Source organism: Tympanuchus pallidicinctus, unplaced genomic scaffold (genome assembly GCF_026119805.1).
Source record: "Tympanuchus pallidicinctus isolate F22 unplaced genomic scaffold, pur_lepc_1.0 scaffold2, whole genome shotgun sequence".
In the NCBI taxonomy this organism is placed as follows: Eukaryota; Metazoa; Chordata; class Aves; order Galliformes; family Phasianidae; genus Tympanuchus; species Tympanuchus pallidicinctus.
The window spans coordinates 20,827,280-20,844,568 of NW_026294721.1; the positions used below are offsets into that span (position 1 = coordinate 20,827,280).

Genomic DNA, 17,289 nt, shown 5'->3' on the forward strand with positions numbered 1-17,289 from the left:
GGCACACCCAAATGTTTACCCTGGAAAATATGTGGGAGCAAATAATTCTTGATGCTATTCGATTGAGTTATGCAGGGCATTTTGTCTGCGTTCACTGAATCAATGCTTTTTTCAAGATTTGTGTCTAGTTGATTCAAAATTAAGAACTGAATGTTTTGCTAAAAGCAATCATGCAGATTCTCAATATTTCAATTTCTTCACACTTTTCTCCCTCTAATCTTTTATGTACTTTGTTTTGGCATTCTTTTCTTACTTACTCATGAAGAAAGAAACAAGAGCTCTAGTCTGTAAAACTGACAGAAGTTCAAGCAATAAATCAAATTATAAAGAAAACAACAACAGAGATGCTGGGATGGGAGCATCTCTTGCAAAGAAATCAGTTCAGCCTAAAAATCTGAGTGCTAATGGGTGGACAGACTTTACTTTGTTTTCAAGTCTTGAATTCTCCCCATTCCTGTAAAATATCCCAATTAATAGTCCATCATTTAGGAGGAAAACACAAGGTTGATGTAGTATCTTAAAGCAAATGATTCTTGCTTGGCTGCGGGGCAGTGTTCAAGCAATACATACCACAAGATTTAACATAACAGCAGCTACCCAAAAGAAATCCACTCTGTGTAATGCATTCCACTGAAGGCTAAATAGCCTTTCAGTGAACTTACTGGCTCACTCGTTCCTTGAATGGAATCTTTAAAGAACAAAAGAAGATCTGATAGACATTTCCCTCATTGTAAGGCTTTCCAAATGCATACTGCATCCTTGCTTAGCACGAATTTTTAAGTATGAAGGCTAAGTATCAGCTTGCCTTACTAATACCTGTAGCTGTAGGCCACACAGCTACATAATAATGACTTGTTTGACTGATTAAGGTGTTTTCACCTAGTTTTGTTTAGATGTTTACTAAAAAAAGAAAAGCAAATATCTGGTTCTTACAACATCAGCCCATTTCACCTGTAAAACTATAGAGGAAAATAATATAAGTGACTTTGTTAGATGTGAAACTTACTGAACAGGCTCTGTTCTGTAGCCCTACCAAAGCAGCCCCTTGCATTCCTTATAACTGTTGATAAGAATATTGACTTCTTGCATGTGGACTATTACTCACATAGTGCTTTTAATATATAAAACACTATAGTTATATAAAATATAGTAGTTAGCATATTAAAAATATGTTCCATCTGTTACTAATGACACATAATGGAAAAATAGATTTTATGATTTATTCTTCATTCCTATATTTCTTTGCTTAGGTCCCAGTTCTACTCAACCTTTAGTGCAAGCTTCTTGTGTCTACACATTGTTATCATCAGAGTATCTGTAGTATATTAAGTTAGGCACGTACGTAAATCATTCTAGAATGAAAGACACTTATTAATCACAAAGAATGGCATTCTCTTTTCTACATTATTTCTTTGACATTACTCATAAACATTATTCCTGCTTAGCAGTATAAATGAGATCTATGTGGGAAATAGGATTTTGCTGTCTCTTTATACACAGGTGAATTTTGCCCAGTGAGTGTGCATGTTGACTTTCCACTGTAGAATTTCTGATCCCCCCAGTTCTTCATTACTATCTGCCAAAAGCTCCATTGTTAGTTTGGGTTTTTGTATACTTGAAGTCAGATTTATGACCTGTGTGGTCAAAATATTCCACATTTGATCCTTTTTCTGATCTCTTTTTACTCCTACCCCAGCACTGATCACGACTACTAAAAAGGTTTAAATGCATTACTGACTACTTTATTGATTGCTCTTGTAACTAAATGGCTGTTTGTTAACAGAGTAATTCTTGGTTTTTAGAGCACTGTGGAACGAATGTGCTACTGAGGGCTTCACTATGTAGATGATGTCTGCACAAATATAAGAAGCTCTAAGTTTCTCAAGTGCTTATTTCTGAGAACTTCCAGTTCTAAAGGACTACTGTTTGCAACAGTTTTCTTCGGGAAAATTGGAGCGTTTAAGGACTTTGAAATTAGGGACAAATTTTACAGGACACAGCCTGTTTTGAGAAAAACATTCATTTGTGCCTTTGTTATATAACTATTTGTCCCAAAGCAATAAGATACAACTGCTTTTGAATTTGAATGCTATTTTGCCTGTCATACCTTTAAAAATATTTCCCTTAGGCTGTACACTTAGGCTTACACACCTTTTCTGTTTTTACTTTATGATTTTTATGATTGCACTCTTTTTACGATTGCACATGAAACCTCATAAGTAAAAAGTTTGATTTGAGTTTCAGTCTTTTCAATTCGTACTTCTTACCTGTCATAAGCACATAACAAAAACATGTAATTTTGCACCAAGATATAATCCTACAACAATATATTTTCTTTTCAGAAGTCAAGCATTCAGATATGGCAGAATAAAACAAACCGCTGTAAATGGCTTAAGTAAAAACCATTAGCATTATCCAACGCATGTATTTTTTATGAAATTCCAGAGGCTCCACAAGCCCACAGTTCTCTATTTCCGACTATTCATAGAAGACGTGGCTGATCAGTAGCAGTTTACCTAGGTTTTTTATTAGAAGCCTCTACTGTAAAGACAGTAGCCTCTCTTGATGTCTCTGCAAGTGACTTGTAAGGAGAAAAGGTGGTAACGGGCACAATAGACATTAAAGTGAGTTTCAGAATAGCTACAGCAGATTCCTGTGATGATATCTCTAAATAATTGTTCATCAAAGGTGGAATTTCTCTGACTTGAATCTGGTCTGACCATGTCTTGCCAAAACTTTTGCTGAGGGGGCCCTTTGGAGAGGTGATAAGTGTAGTTTTGCTGCTCATGAATGGAGTCCAAAGTAACCTGAAGAGATCACACTTTCAGTGTAAACATAAGAGATTAAATTCGAATGTAAAATCACCTTCATGTTTTCCTAATCTTGATCTTCTCAGTTCCATGCAATCCAGACATCCCAGACAGACGATACATGAGTAGGTGCCTCCAGCACCAAAACACTTCCAATTGCAGCCATTAACATGCCAATGGCTCTTTCTACTTCTGCCTCTAATAAAACCCTCTTACCAGCTCTCCAAAAACATCTTTGAAAACCAGCCAAGCTGCAGTCCTCCCCAGCTCCCATTTCAAGCCAGTTCTCTCCTCTCTGAAGACCTTATCCTCTCTTCTATCTTTCTTGCATACTGCAAAAGGAGACAATATGGGAATAAGAAACTCTTTGGCAATCTATATAGACCCTGCAACTCATTCTTTTGCTGTATGTGTAATCCAGGAGAGGTAAGATCTCATTTCTGGATAGTTTTCAGTAACTTTTTCTTGTTTTGGTAACTGTTTTATTTATGTTTGAACGTTACTATAGATACTGGAATTCAGCCTCATGAAGTTATATAAGCAGGCCTTGCAGAGGCGAGGGCAAGGATATCAGGACGGACAGTCACATCCTCCTCTATGGACCACATGCAGGAGAGCTCAGTGTGGGAGTATTCAGAGGGAAAGGCACCCTCCATCCAGATTTGTGAGTCTTTGTGGGTTCCTTCAGACCGTTGGGACTAAACATGTCTGACCCATGTGGGAATGACTGCATGAAATTAGTCAGATACTCATCAAAAATTTTTCAAAGGATTGTAGAAGAATTTGTTCAGATGTCAGGAAATGGCAACATGTACAAGCAGCATTTCATGGTTTGGGGAAAGTTGGTGGCACGTCTCAGAGAGCAGAAACTGAAACAGAAACAGGTGATCGAAGACTTAGGCACTAATGTCCCATTGGCTGACATTAGTGATTAGTGATTTTAGTCCTTGAGTGTGGCTCCTTTCTGAAAATACAAATTAATTTTCTTTTCCTTTCTTTTTTTTCCTTTTTTACCCAAGACCGTGGCATGCAGAGAAACCAACCCAGCTCAGAAGAACCTGGAGCAGAGTGCTGGTGTGGTAATACACTCTGACCCACCTCACCCCAGAGCAGAGCTGGGCAGCATCTGTGACAGTGGTCTGCTGGGGCTGCCTCCGTGCCTGAGACCTGAGGTGCAAAAGTCACCAACATGCTCAGAGCAAACTCCAGGCAAAATTACCTAATCATGGTGGTATGCTTTGTGGCCTCAGGCATTTTTGTGTTACTCATGAATATTTCTCTATCACATGGCATAGAAAAATAAGTTTCTAGACCAACTTGTCAACACACTGCCACCATCATGTTCATAATTCTGGAAATGACTTAGAAAAAGTTCATTAGCCTCAAAACCTAACAATTCTCTACTGTTCCAGCAAATATAAATGGATTCAAAATAGACACCTTGATGTAGGAAGAGGAAAGAGGACTCACTTGTTTTATGTGCAGTTTCAAGAAAGGCATTTTCAATTCTTGACCCACTGAAACATAAAAGTCCATATTTCAAAACCAAGACACACATTTGAAAGTTCCACAGAGAATTTTCTGGTTTAGAACTACAGTTTTCACCCTCACTTGCTTACACTGCCTTCATTTTCTATGAGTTAAACAGTGATGAGCTTCCCCATCTCACAAAAGTGCAGCAAGAAGGAACTCCCTTACAGAGTATGCAATACTTTTCATTGAAGTTTGAAGAAAATGACCAATTAGAAATTATCTGCATCACAGGTATATAACGTGCCCGCCTGCTTTTTATTTATATCACTGTCAGCTGTAATCTCCTGTTTTTTGACCACTACTACAAATGCTGCTTTTACAAGTAGTACAGATGCTGCTCCTTCTTCAGTGACGAAAGGAGAGTGCTCAGCAAGGCAGAGACATAGGGCACAGTCACTTAGGGCCGGAAGTGAATAAGAACTAATTAACATAACACAGCAATATAGGTGGACAGATTTTGTGAACAGAAGACCTGCATCACCTTTCCTGTTTTCTTCACCCACACCTGCTACTCTAGTTTTATGCCTCAGAGCCCTTTGCATACCAACTATATCGACATTGGAGCTTTTAACATGTAGATTCATATATTTATGTATTCTTCATACATACAGTGATCCAAATATTTGCAAGCTATGTGTGCAGGACTGTAATTGAAATAGAGTCTCTGAAGCTATTTAGTTCATCTGAAGTAAGTATACTGTTACTAATGCTTCGGTTAGTAGTTTTAACAAATCATGTAAATCAGGTCAGAGATGGGACCATTGAATGTGCATGTTAAAAACACAGGGTTTATGTAAATATAATGAGGGATGTTAAATGATCCAGCACTGATAAGGCAAGGAGGTGGCCATGACTGTAGTGCTTGCAGTGAGCAGATAAACACACAGACGTTCAATTTCTATTTCCTCCTTCAGTCGCCAGCAACAAAAGTGAAAAAAACAAAAAGGCCAGTTTGCCCTATCTGAAAAATGCCAACAGTCTGAGAAAACAGTATCCTGGATGTACTGACTCCACCATGCTTTGACAATCTTTCAAAAGTGTCTCAAGATACATACTGAAATGTCGAAGACTTAAAAAGACTTTGGTCATTCTGGAAAATGTAATACTGACATTAACAGTTGTATGTAGATAGGGAGGCCCAAGAAGTAACAGAAATGGTAAGTCTTCCCTTAGAGCTCAGATTGGGAAAGGTTTACTTGCTAATAATCCTGTTAGCTTTCAAGATTCCATTGAAAAACACTGAGTGACATTAAAATATTCATTTTATCTGATTAATGAAAAATGATGAAGGTGTTTGGCAAAACACACTGTACAAATGCTTTTCCTATTGTATTGAAAAAATATGAGCACAACTGGAAGATTTGCACATATTGTGAAATAGTTTCTTTGCTTTCACGTTATTTTAGCAACACTTAGTATTTCCCAACAAAATCCTGAACAACAAAATGAACTGCAGGCAGGATACCAGTACAGTACCCCATGCCTTTAGATATTCTGAATGCTGCATGCTCTGCTATCCCAGTACCTGTTCTTTAACAATCTCATAGATTGTGTTTGAATTCTAGCAGCTGTCAGAGTATTTCAAGGAAATGAAGGCCACTTTAATCAATCAGTTGTCTCTAATATGTTTCCTTGCTCAGAAATGCCAATGTGACCTTACCATTTGCTGAATCTGTAAGTAATTATTTGGGTTACTTATTAAGGTAACACACCCTAGCTAGGATGAAAAACCAGACCTACAAGATAATCCTCATCTCAAGTTTCTGCTGGCTGTATTGTTTCAAAGTATTTGCCTGTATTATAATAGTGAAATTTCATCTGTGTTTTGTGCTGCAGTGGGAAGTATGAGGAACTGGAGGTCAAGGCACTCACCATCTAACAGGAGTATTCTTTCATTAATAAACAAGCTTAGAATTTTGCTCTGCATATAGAAAAATTCCTCGCTGCAGAAAATGTATTGCTGAGTAAATAATTAAAATCTTCTGTCAAATCACCTTTCATTAAAATAGGTAGACTGATAATTATATTACTAGGTTCCTGTGTAGAAGACAGAGGATTACGTTTCATGTAAGGGGAGCGTATTTCACTCTACAGCCCTTATCACCCCAAATATCAATCTTTTTGTTTATACATAGATATTCTAAACAGCACTGCTTACAAAGATACTTTGGAAATACCATGAAAATAACAATGATGAAAATAGTAGACAGGTTTATATGAAAAAAATATATTTTTTGAAAGAAATTGCAGCTCTGATTTCCCTACATACTTCTTTTGGTTTTCATACTTCAATATGCAGTAAGGAAACAAAATGATAAAAAATTGATGGTACTGCTGGTAAAAACAGAGAACAATATTTGATCTCCATTTATAACCAATAGACACCACTCTTGCTGGAGTATATATTTTGCATGTTTGGAGTACACTATGTGGAAGATAGTAGCCACTGGCTATTCCTTTACTTTGTTCTTAATGTTTCATAATGGTAATTTTAACCTACAAGTTATTTTCATTCAACCTTACCAAGTACAACATTTTAAAGGTGGCAGCTGCCATGGACAGCCAATGGTTCTTCTCTTCCCCTAGAAATGGTACAGTGCAGAATCAGAGCATGAGGCTGAAAGGGACCTCAGAAGGTTGTTTAGCCCAATGTCCCAACAGAGCAGGCTCAGCTCTGAATTCAGAAAAGCAGCTAGACAATTACAGGGGTTAATCCAGTCCAACCTGGACAGATTCTGCAAAGTTTTATCAAACAGCAAGGGAATGAATTATGCCAACTTCAATACATGTCTTCGGACAAAAGAATTAAACTCTATGCTTTGTCAGGTAAATCACTTCAGAGCTTCACAAATCAACAAAGAACTGCAGTAAATTTTCAGTAAACATTCCAGAGTAAAAAAGAGACATTTTTGAGTCCTATATTAACTTTTCAAATTCTGCTAGCATATATTTTTCACACAACACCAGCTTTTCCAAAAAGAAAAAGAAAACAAAACAAAAGAACAACATTGTTTCCCAAAATGGCATCCTGTCAGAGGCTGTTTTTGAATATTGGGCATTCTGAGTCATTCGTGACTGTGGAAATTCCAGTAAGTCGAAGGAGTTATGTCAGCCCTGAATTTGACTCTGAATTTCTGACTGTATGTCCTAAACTGAACAAGCAAGCAAACTCCCCAAATGAGAAAGGAGGGAGAAAACAGCAAAAATGGACATAAGCTTCTTCCTTTTTTTTTTTTTTTTTTTGAGGTGGTTTCTCAGTCATTCAAATTAGACCCAATTTCTCCATTCAGGCAGAAGTACACCTGAAATCTGTCTCTGGATACGAGGCTTACAAAGGTCAATCTGTGTCATATAAAAGTTAAACAAAGCTGAAGCTGTACATAATTAAAAAAAAAAAAAAGACAAAGTAGACAAAGAAATGTTTTAATCAAATCAAAATAACTAACAAAACATCTTAAGGCTTATCTGTTTTCCCATCAATCAAGCAGATAGATAATAACTGGTGACTAGATATAGCACTCTTAACTATAGACTACTGTGATTAGATACCCTTAACATTCTCTCCGCAGAATCACAGAATCACAGAATGGCCAGAGTTGGAAGGGACCCCAAGGATCATGAATCTCCAACTCCCCTGCCACATTTAATACCAGACCAGGCTGCCCAGGTCCCCATCCAACCTGGCCTTGAACACTTCTAGGAAGGGGGCATCCACAGCCTCTCTGGGCAGCCTGTTCCAGCACCTCATCACTGAAGACCCATGATACATGTTTCTGCTGGGATGAATCACAGAACCACAGGATGGCTTGGGTTAGAAGAAACCTTTAATGATCACCTTGTTCAGCTCCCCTGCCATGGGCTGGGACATCATTTACAAGATGAAGTGACACTGATCTGGCACTGCATTCTGAGTTGTCTGACTCAAAGTCAAAATAACTTTTACATCATACGGACAGACACAAATTGATATATCTAAATTTCATTCATCAACAATTCAATTTTCTGTCTAACAAAAGTGCAACAAGACTTTCTGACAGTAGCAAAGAGGAGTGTTACTTCTCTGGACTTCCCATTGATTCCAGGCTTTTGCAGGGTATTATGGAACACAAAATAGGTCTTCTGTACAGTGAAGGTCAGCAGACTCGTTTCCATTACATATACAATGAATTACGCTGAACAGAGTAACTCACTTATATACATATTTTTATCGCTTTCTGATGGGAAAGAATAATGGGCAGAAATTGACATGCAACAGGATTTCTATAACAAAAGTACTGACTGCGTATATATTTGTATGAGCAAATCACTTAACCTTTTTTGTTTTCTGTTTTACACAGACTATGTTTACTGGGGGGGGAAACAAAACAAAAAGAAAAAAAACAAAAAACAGCCCCAGTCCCAGTCTTCAACACAAATAAAGTACAGATATAAAGCTGACGACCAGTAAAAAGACACAGACTGTGATCTCAATTACACCAATATCAATATCTATACCTTCTCTGAGCACACATCACAGCAAATTTGATGGGAAGGGATTCTTCATACCCAAGATTATTGACAAATACATGTCTGCTGTTACTGCTATACTTGTTGCTATTCTTTCTGCTATGGAAATCTCAAGTCTCACTCAGCTACATCTTAGACATAATACTTAATACAACAATCTTTCTGCACATCAAATAATGAAATTCAACCCCAGCAGCCTTTGGTAAAAGTTACAACTGCAACAAATACTTGCTTGTTCTCAAAAATATCAACATATATAAAGAAATTAAATCCCCCTTCTCTCTCTATCCCCAAAGCCTCTCTCTGTAATTTTGATTGCTGTCATGGACTTGAGGGCTGACCCTTGGAGGGCTGTTTTTTTATTAAGGGCAGTCATGTGTGACTGGATGGTTTTAACTAGAAAGAGCAGCCATCCATCCCTTCCTTGTGTGAGGCTGTGAGCACAAAAGAGCCTTGTGTTATTGCAGCTGAAATTTGTTTCTGCACAAAATGAGAATTCATTTTAGGGGTGAGCAATGATGGTAGTTGTCTTGGTCCTGGGGCAACAAGAAGGGAAGGCAGGGAGGAGGAATCTCAGCTGGTCTGGGCACCTGGAGGAGAGAGGCCTCCACCCAATGCCCATCCATCTTATCACCAGCTCTGACCAAACTCCTTGGGTGATGTCCTCCCTCCTACACCTGCATGGCAGACCCAGAGAGTCTGACTGCACGCCGCAGTCCTACCTTTCCCCTAAGCAAACAGTAAAGCACCAATTATGCAAATGCATAGGATGACTCACATGTTACTCACCTGTCCAAGAAGCTACAAGATGAGGGGGTCACCATTTGAATATGAGAAGCTTCAATAAATGTTTAGATGTTATGCTCTGGGACATGTTTAGTGGGGAAATTTTGGTAGTAGATGAACAGCTGGACTAGATCATCTTGGCGGTCTTCTCCAACCTTGGTGATTCTATGATTCATCCACACAGTGAAAGTGTGCCTTGTGTTGTACTGTGAAGCTTTTAGTATCCAGAAAAGCCTTTCATGAGGACCTGCAGATTGACAGTACCCACACAGCTCCAGAACTGCACGAGCATCGTCTGTCAGGAGACAGGGCTGAGTCACACAGCTCACAGCAGGCTATGTCTATACTGCAAGCACAACTGGTGTGATGGGAATACAGTGCAAACATCACTGGGCTAGCTTTAAATTAGTCAGCTCGGGCACTGATAGTAGTCTAGCCATGGAGCTCAGGCCAGCCTAACCCCTCAGCTATTTACCCAGCTTTTGGGGCATGTTTTCCAATCCACCTGCTGCAGCTGGATTGCTCACAGCTCCCAAGCCGGCTTGTTTAAACCCAGTTTGGGTATGTCTGTGACTGCAGTGTAGGCATATCTAAGCTTCTAAATCATTTAAACTCCTCCTGTTCTAATTTCCACATTTCTGAAAACTTGGAATTACAACACTGGGGTATACTGTTACTGTGCTGCTGAGATTAAACATTTGTTGTAGAAGAAGTATCAGCATACCGTTTTAAGTGTGATCTAGGTTTTTCCCAAGAAGTGTACCATGTTTAAGAAAAATAATGAATATTGCATAATGAATATGCAATGACCTCTCTCATTCATTCCAGAGCTAGTTTAAAGAGTACCAGATGTACAAGGTGAATATCCAACACCTCAGATACATACGCTGACTGCAGTGGACACTCTCCTTGTATAATGCCACTCACTGACTAGACAGTAATTTTGTAATATGGATCAACTCAGAATAAATGCCAGTGTAATACTTTTGTTGCTTGGGACCAGGAAACTGCTCAAAGTTCTTCCCATAACCTGTAGATGAATTAAGGATTGGAAAAATGCTCAATATTCTTAGTTTTACATTTTTAAAATGATTTTACAGAAGCACGATAAAACACTTTACCTTTAAAAGCCATAAATTTGTGTACAATTTAAGTCACATTCATCACAAAGGTAAGTTAGTGGATGCAAGGGTTCATTTCAACACGGCCAGATTTGATCCTCCAGTAAATATCAGGTCATCTTATACCTTTTAATCTAACGTTTTTAATAGTTTCTTTCTGACAAGGAGGCACACATTCCATTCCACTCAGTCCACGTACCTCCTCCTGTCTGACCATATCAGAAATCTGTATGTGCCATGTTCTCCCTGGCACTTCTGAGTGTGAATTGTACATTTCATAACAAGGGCTCATGCCATGTGCTACAAACCCAGGGAGAACAGCACAGCTTTCCTCTTTTCTGTCATCCCAAGGTCTTGCATGCCACTGCTCTTCAATCTGTTTTAAGAGAAGTCACTCAGCACATCAACATTTGAACTGCTGCTGGGACAACGGGCAGAGCAGAGATGGAGGAGGTGTGGTACTGGAAGACGTTAAGGGCTGCCATCAGCCAGTCCTTTGATCCAGAAACACTTCCAGACCTGGTTAAAACTGCTGGGTCTGTGAACCAGATGGTGGGGATTCTTCACATCCCAAGCTTCCCTCTCCCTGCTTCTTGATTCCCACTGAAAGCAATGAGATTATGTTCACTTCAGAATTTGGACAGCCTTTCCAATTTTTGGTTAAGTGTGAAAAGCAAGCAAAGGAAGACAACTGAGTGTGGACAAGTGTACAATCCTGCTTTGCACCACAAAAGCATCATTAACACCCTATTTCTCCTCGTTTGCTAACATTAATTCTAAGTGACTTCACAGAACACAGTAAAATTACACTGGATTAAATGTGGTTCAACTGAGGCCACCACAAGCTAGTAGTTAACAGGAAACACCAGTGACTTTACCAGGATGAGCAGCATGCTCACCACTGCCAAATATTTTGTCCTGTATCACAGTTCGACATCAAAACCACTCTGCCCCAACTTAAGAGTTGTAGCTAGTAGTGACATCTCTGCTAGTTCTCTAAATAAAACAATGCCAAATTGGGATTTGTGTTATGTTGAGTGCATTTACTGCTACAGCTCATTTTCACAGCCCTAACAAAATGCTTTGAGCCTGCACGTCTGTTCTAACACAACAATTTTGTTTATTTTATAGGCTTACAATAAAAAAAATCACACTTTATGAGCTACATGATAATATTTCAACAATACTTTGTTGTGACATGATGCAGTGTAATTATCCAGGAGATACTACAATGTATTGTTATGTCAGTGAGTCATACCCTTCAGGGCTTCAGATCAGTGCCTTGGTTTGCTTTTTAATGCCGTTCAGAGTAGCAAGCGAAGTCAAGGGACACATTGAGACATCCTAGAAATAAAGATGTAGACTGAACACGTGCTCTTACAGCACCATTGACTCAGTTAGCAATAATCAAGGAAAACAGAAATAACAACAACCCAAACGTGCACAGAGAGCCATGTTATGCTGGTGCCCTACTCAGGGCGTTAAGCACATAGACGGGTCTCAAGGAGCACCTACCAAGCGTGGCGGTCGCCCATTGCTTGATGCGTTAGGTGTCATTTATCAACGAAGAGAGGATGGGATTTTACATGGCACAACGCCTACATAACAATTTCATGCACAATACAGTGTGTTTGCGGCAGAACTTTCACCAGAGCGGAGCAGCAAGCCGAGATTACTTTTCTAAAATAGTTTTCCAAGGGAAGTCCACAGGTGGCTACGGCGACAAGCGGCCGCCGTTTCCTATCGGTACGGGCAGAAGCGCGCCCCGAGCGGCAAGCGCCGTGCTGGGACGAGTCTCGCTTCCACAAGTCCATCCGCGTACCGGAGCCCGCAGATCGCTTCCAGCTGCCAGGCGAACCGCAGCGGGGCCGAGCCGGGTGCTCTCCCGCGGGACACCGAACTCGGGGACCGTGCCGCCCGCGGGGCTGAGGCGGCACGGCCGGGCGCGACGGGCAGACTGCAGCCGTACGAAACACCCCGGCACGGGCCTCAAGCAGCCGGGCCGGGCGAATCGCCAAGCCGGGCGGAGGCGGGCCCACACCTCTGCCCCCCGCCCGGCCGCCGGTCCTCGCCTCGGCCCGGCCCTCCCCTCCCGTCGCGCCGAGGCGCGGCGCGGGCAAGCTCCACACCGCCCCGCTGCCTGTCCCAGCCCCCGCCGGCGGAGGCAGCTCGGCGGCAGCGCCCCAGAGCGAGCACCTCCCTTCCTGCCCCCCGGGCGCTGGGTGTTGCTGTTGTTTTGCCGCCGCAGGTCGGCCGGGGTGGGCGCGGAGGGAGGGAACGGGGTGCGCTGCGAGCCGGGTGCCAGGCGCACGCCTCTGCCTGACAGCCGGGCGGGGAACAGCAGCTGGCCGGGCAGGTTTGTCAGCGGGCGGCGGCCTCGCTCCCCTCCGCTCCCCTCCCCTCCACTCCCCGGGCTGCTGGGGATAATTAGTGTCTGCGCGGGGCCGTCTGCCCCCGGGAGGCAGGGCGGGCGGCGCGCAGTCAGTGCGTGCCCGGCTGTTTTGCTCGCTGACTCGCCTCGGCCGAGCCTCCACCCCGCGGGCGGGAGCCGCCCTCCCGCGCTCCCCTCCGTGACCCTCCCAGCGCTAACCCCGCCGGCCCAGGGAGCCTGGCAGGGCGAGAGGCGCCGCGTCATGTGACAGCGCGGCCCGGTGCCAGCAGCCCGGGGGGGAGGCGGGCGGAGGGCGGGAGGCAGGGCGGCGGCGGGCGGCTCCTCCTCGCACGCAGACCCGGAGCCACCGCGGAGGCGCCTCAGCCGCGGGACACGCCGGCACGGAGCCTCCGCAGCGCCCCCGGCCCCACCGCCCTGCGCCATCCCGGCCCTGCGGGAGCACCGCGTAAGTGCGAGGGCCGGGACGGGAGGGAGCTGCGGCGGCGGGATAGGCTGCGGGAGGGGAAAACTTTGCCGGCTCCGCGGTGCCCGGGGCGGGAGCCGGGAGAACGGAGCCGGGTGGAGCGCGGGGCCGGATTCGCTTGCCCCCCGCGGCTCCGGCGGCGTCTCCCGCGTGGCGGCGTGGCCGCTGCTCCGCGCACCTGCGCTGCCGCCGGGGGCGCCCGGGGACTCTGGACCCTTCCTCGGGGGTCCGGCCCGGCCCCTCGCGGCTCCCCCGGGGGTTCGGCCGCGGGAAGGGGGAACGGTGTCAGCGGATCTCAACGTGGCACGGCGTCGGGCGGCGCTGGGGTGAAAAGAACGGCGGGTTCTGCGTGTCCATCGGAGGGCGAGTGCTGCCCGGCGGCGGGGAACGCCGCTGCAGGAGCTCGCCGTTGGAAAGTGCTTAAGCGGGGACGATACGGGCTCTCGGAAATAGGTTTTCCCGCATATCGTCACCGAGCGTAGCACCACGTTGCAGCGAGGTCGGTGAAGTTCAACCACGCAGCGTCCAGGGAAGCGCCGCGGTTAAATATGGAATTAGAAATAACGACCGTAGTTCGGCTCCCTTTTCTGGACGTCGCTTTGTAAAGCCGAAAAGGGAGCGGGATATTTGCTTTGGAGCGGAGTCAGCGGCGGCCCGGGGACGCCAGGCGCGGGTACTGAGGCGGGCGCCCGAGGGCTGCGTGGGGCGCGCAGCGGAGCCGGGCCGCCTCGTGCTCGTGCCGCTGCCCGGCAGACGCGGTCAGGTACCTGCATTGTCCGCTCGCTGCGTTCGCTTCCCGGCCCCTGAAAGAGCAGGAAGTGGAGCTGAGCTCTGAGGGCTGTATTGTTACTAGAAGCTCCGTTTGGGTGGCGGGAGGAGAGCTTTGAAGACTTTATTTAAGCTAATAATATCCGTGAATGCTCGTTACCTGCATCCAAGACAAAGGATTACAGGGCTCCACGGTAATGACTTTTTCCACTGAGTGCTTTTAAGACGCGTGTTCTTGGTAATTGCATGAGGAACTCTGTGTGAGAGGAGCTCCATCTGGATCTGATAATCCTGCCTGACCCTGGAGAGTTACTTCGGACCAACCTTCGTATTTTTAAGAACTTTTTGTCTAATATAAAAATACAAAAACCTGAGTATGCTGACATGAGTGACCGCTTCTGTTTTTGTCCAAGCAAACAAATGCCTTTTTTTTTTTTTTTTTTTTTTTTCCTTCCCAGAATGCGCTGTGCAGACTGGGAGGGAGACTGGTGTCAAGGGCAGGGAGAAAAGATACTAAATGTGTTGCTTCCTTCCACGAGGAACCGGACAGAACTTCCTCAAAGTAGCAGAGCCCTGAGGGAGCCCTGAGGTGCTCTGGGGATGTGACCTGTGCAACCAGTGCCTGCATTGCCAACAGCAAAAGCCTTCAGACAAATAACCATGTAAATGTGAGCGAGATCAGACAAAGGTCCTGAGATGTTGGAGATAGGAGTTGCGCAATACAGGTGCTGCTTACAGTCCCAGATACTCGCCATGAAGAGGAGCTGGTAGATCAGCATGGAGCCGACAGCTGCTGGAGCTGCTGCTGTGACCCACCATGTAGTTTGCTGTGAGACAGTCTCACCGTGGATAGCATTAGGTGTCTCACCCATAGGGTACAAGCAACCAAAGCATGTCAGGGTCAGGGAAGATGGCACTGAAACCACAGCTTTGAAGGAAAACACACCTTGAAGTTGCCGTAATGGGCATCTGGACCAGATGTACCCTTGCTCTGCTTCCATCTTGAAGAATTCATTTGTCGAGCTGTGACAATAACAGTATTACCTCCACAGGTCACGAGGTGAGGTCTGTGTGAGACAGAGGGATGGGGAAGGCAAAATTCTGGAACAATTTGCTGAGCTGTGCCAGATGAAGGGAGCCAGGAGAAGCCCCTTAACAGTTGAAAGCAATGCCTGCAGGGTGTCTATGGTTCTGTCCGTAAGGGTCCATGCTTTGGATGGGGAGCTGGCTGCTGGGAACAACGAAGCTATGCTGGTGTTCAGCTACTGGTGATATGAGTCCAGCAATAAATCCATCAGCCCAGGGAAGGCTGCAGTTAATCATCGTCACCCATGGTGTCTGAAAATCTCCCACTCCTTCATGTTGTGCAGGGCGCCTGTTTGTCAATAGGGCAGGTCCCCTGCATAAGGACAGTGTTTTTCTTCACACCCAATGAACAAACACCTCCACCCACTGTTGTTGTTTTAAAAGACTCCAGCTGCTCATGAATATAGGGTCAGGGAGGGCCGCCTAAATGTTTCTGTGTGCTTTCTCCCCAGTGCAGCCAGCAGAGCTGTTTCCTGTTCTTTGTTTCAAGGCTGGGGTTTGCGTCACACATTCCAAGTGGCATATGTGGTGCTCTTTCCTGTTTCGAGCTGTTTTCTGGTGGATTGGTGGCCTCGTCCAGGCCCCTCTCCGCTGCCCCTCAACTCCCTATCCCCACCCAGTGAGTTATCATATCCCTACACACACAGTTGCTTAAGATGCCTGCATTATGTCACCATGAGATTTCCAAGTTAACCTTTAACATGCACCCGCGAATCCTAGTATGTTTATGGGGGTGACCTGAAGCGCCCGCTCCCTCTGCTGAGAGCCAGTTTTCTCCTCTAGCTTGTGATGCCAGCTGGGCTGGAATCGCTCCATTAAAGCCACGGAGTTCGGTTGGTGTGAGAAAAGAGCCCACATCTGCAAAGTCATCTTTCAGAGGGAGCCTTGGCTGCCGCCCTCAGCCAACCTGGATGGCCCGCTGCGAGCACTTTGCAGTTCAGTTCTTGAAAGAAATACACTCTATCCATACTGGAAGATTTTCTGTCTCACAGATGTAATGCAGGAAATGAGAGTGCTGGCTTTTCTTTGGAATAAGCAGGTATAGCTGTTCTACGTTTGATGTTTCCATAGGTGCAAAAATGATTTTTCAGTCTTGTTTTTATTAGTTGACTTCTCCCCATGCCGATATAGAAAAACATCAAGAGGAAATGCAGAAAGAGAATGTAAATGTTTCTCTTGCCTTGGGTCTGACTGCTGAGGAGCTGAAGGATCCAAGCCAAAGCTTATTGAAATCAGGAGAAAGGCTTGCATCAAAATCAGTGGGCTTTGAATCAGGCCCTGGATGAAAATGTAGGGCGGGCTGTTTATTTCTCTGTCTCTTACACGCTGGGATATGCATGTTTCCAGTACACACTGTAATATTCCAACTCTCCTATTTCATTAAAAAAAAAAACCACGTTTTTTAAAGTAGCCTTTTAGTATCTGACATTGCTCTTTTGGATGCTAAGAAGTAATTGTGATCATTGTGTGTTTTAAATCTTAAGAAGTATTTGAAATACATGCTGTAAACTTCCTCTCTTGGGGCTTAATTATAGGGGGAAAAAAATTACAAAATTATATGCACATCCTTATTTTAGTTTTCTTTTTTTTTTTTTTTTTTTCTTTTTGTCTGTTCAGAACCCCAGATTGCAAGAAGCATTTGTCCACACAGTTTTGGTAAGTTTTTTTATTGATTATTTTCATTTGTTACTGTCACTTATTTTTACTTAATTAATTTACTTAATTTGCATAGGATTTCAAACATTGACTCTTTTTTCCCTTGACAAAGGAAAAAGATTGCAGTTTGATATTGGAAACTAGCATATAGTGAAAACAGTAAATGTT

The 17,289-nt window shown here is 43.9% G+C and overlaps 1 protein-coding gene and 1 long non-coding RNA gene across 3 annotated transcripts in view; one reads left to right on the forward strand and one right to left on the reverse strand.

The window, feature by feature from the left end:
• Positions 1 to 11,772: 11,772 nt before the first annotated feature.
• LOC128079936 (uncharacterized) lies at positions 11,773 to 12,631 on the reverse strand. The gene is made up of 2 exons (XR_008206386.1): positions 12,272 to 12,631; positions 11,773 to 12,100 (listed from the first exon to the last, which is right to left on the reverse strand). It is a non-coding gene; the product is annotated as an uncharacterized LOC128079936 (long non-coding RNA).
• Positions 12,632 to 13,474: 843 nt separating this feature from the next.
• Positions 13,475 to 17,289, forward strand: part of KLF3 (KLF transcription factor 3) — a 29,111-nt gene continuing 25,296 nt past the window's right edge. Inside the window, exons 1-2 of one of the 2 annotated variants that reach the window (XM_052681639.1) lie at positions 13,475 to 13,593; positions 17,083 to 17,121. The gene's annotated coding sequence lies outside the window, so the exon portion shown is untranslated. Of the gene's footprint in view, positions 13,594 to 13,833; positions 15,440 to 17,082; positions 17,122 to 17,289 lie in introns of those variants that run through there. The other variant, XM_052681640.1, reaches the window with a different exon arrangement.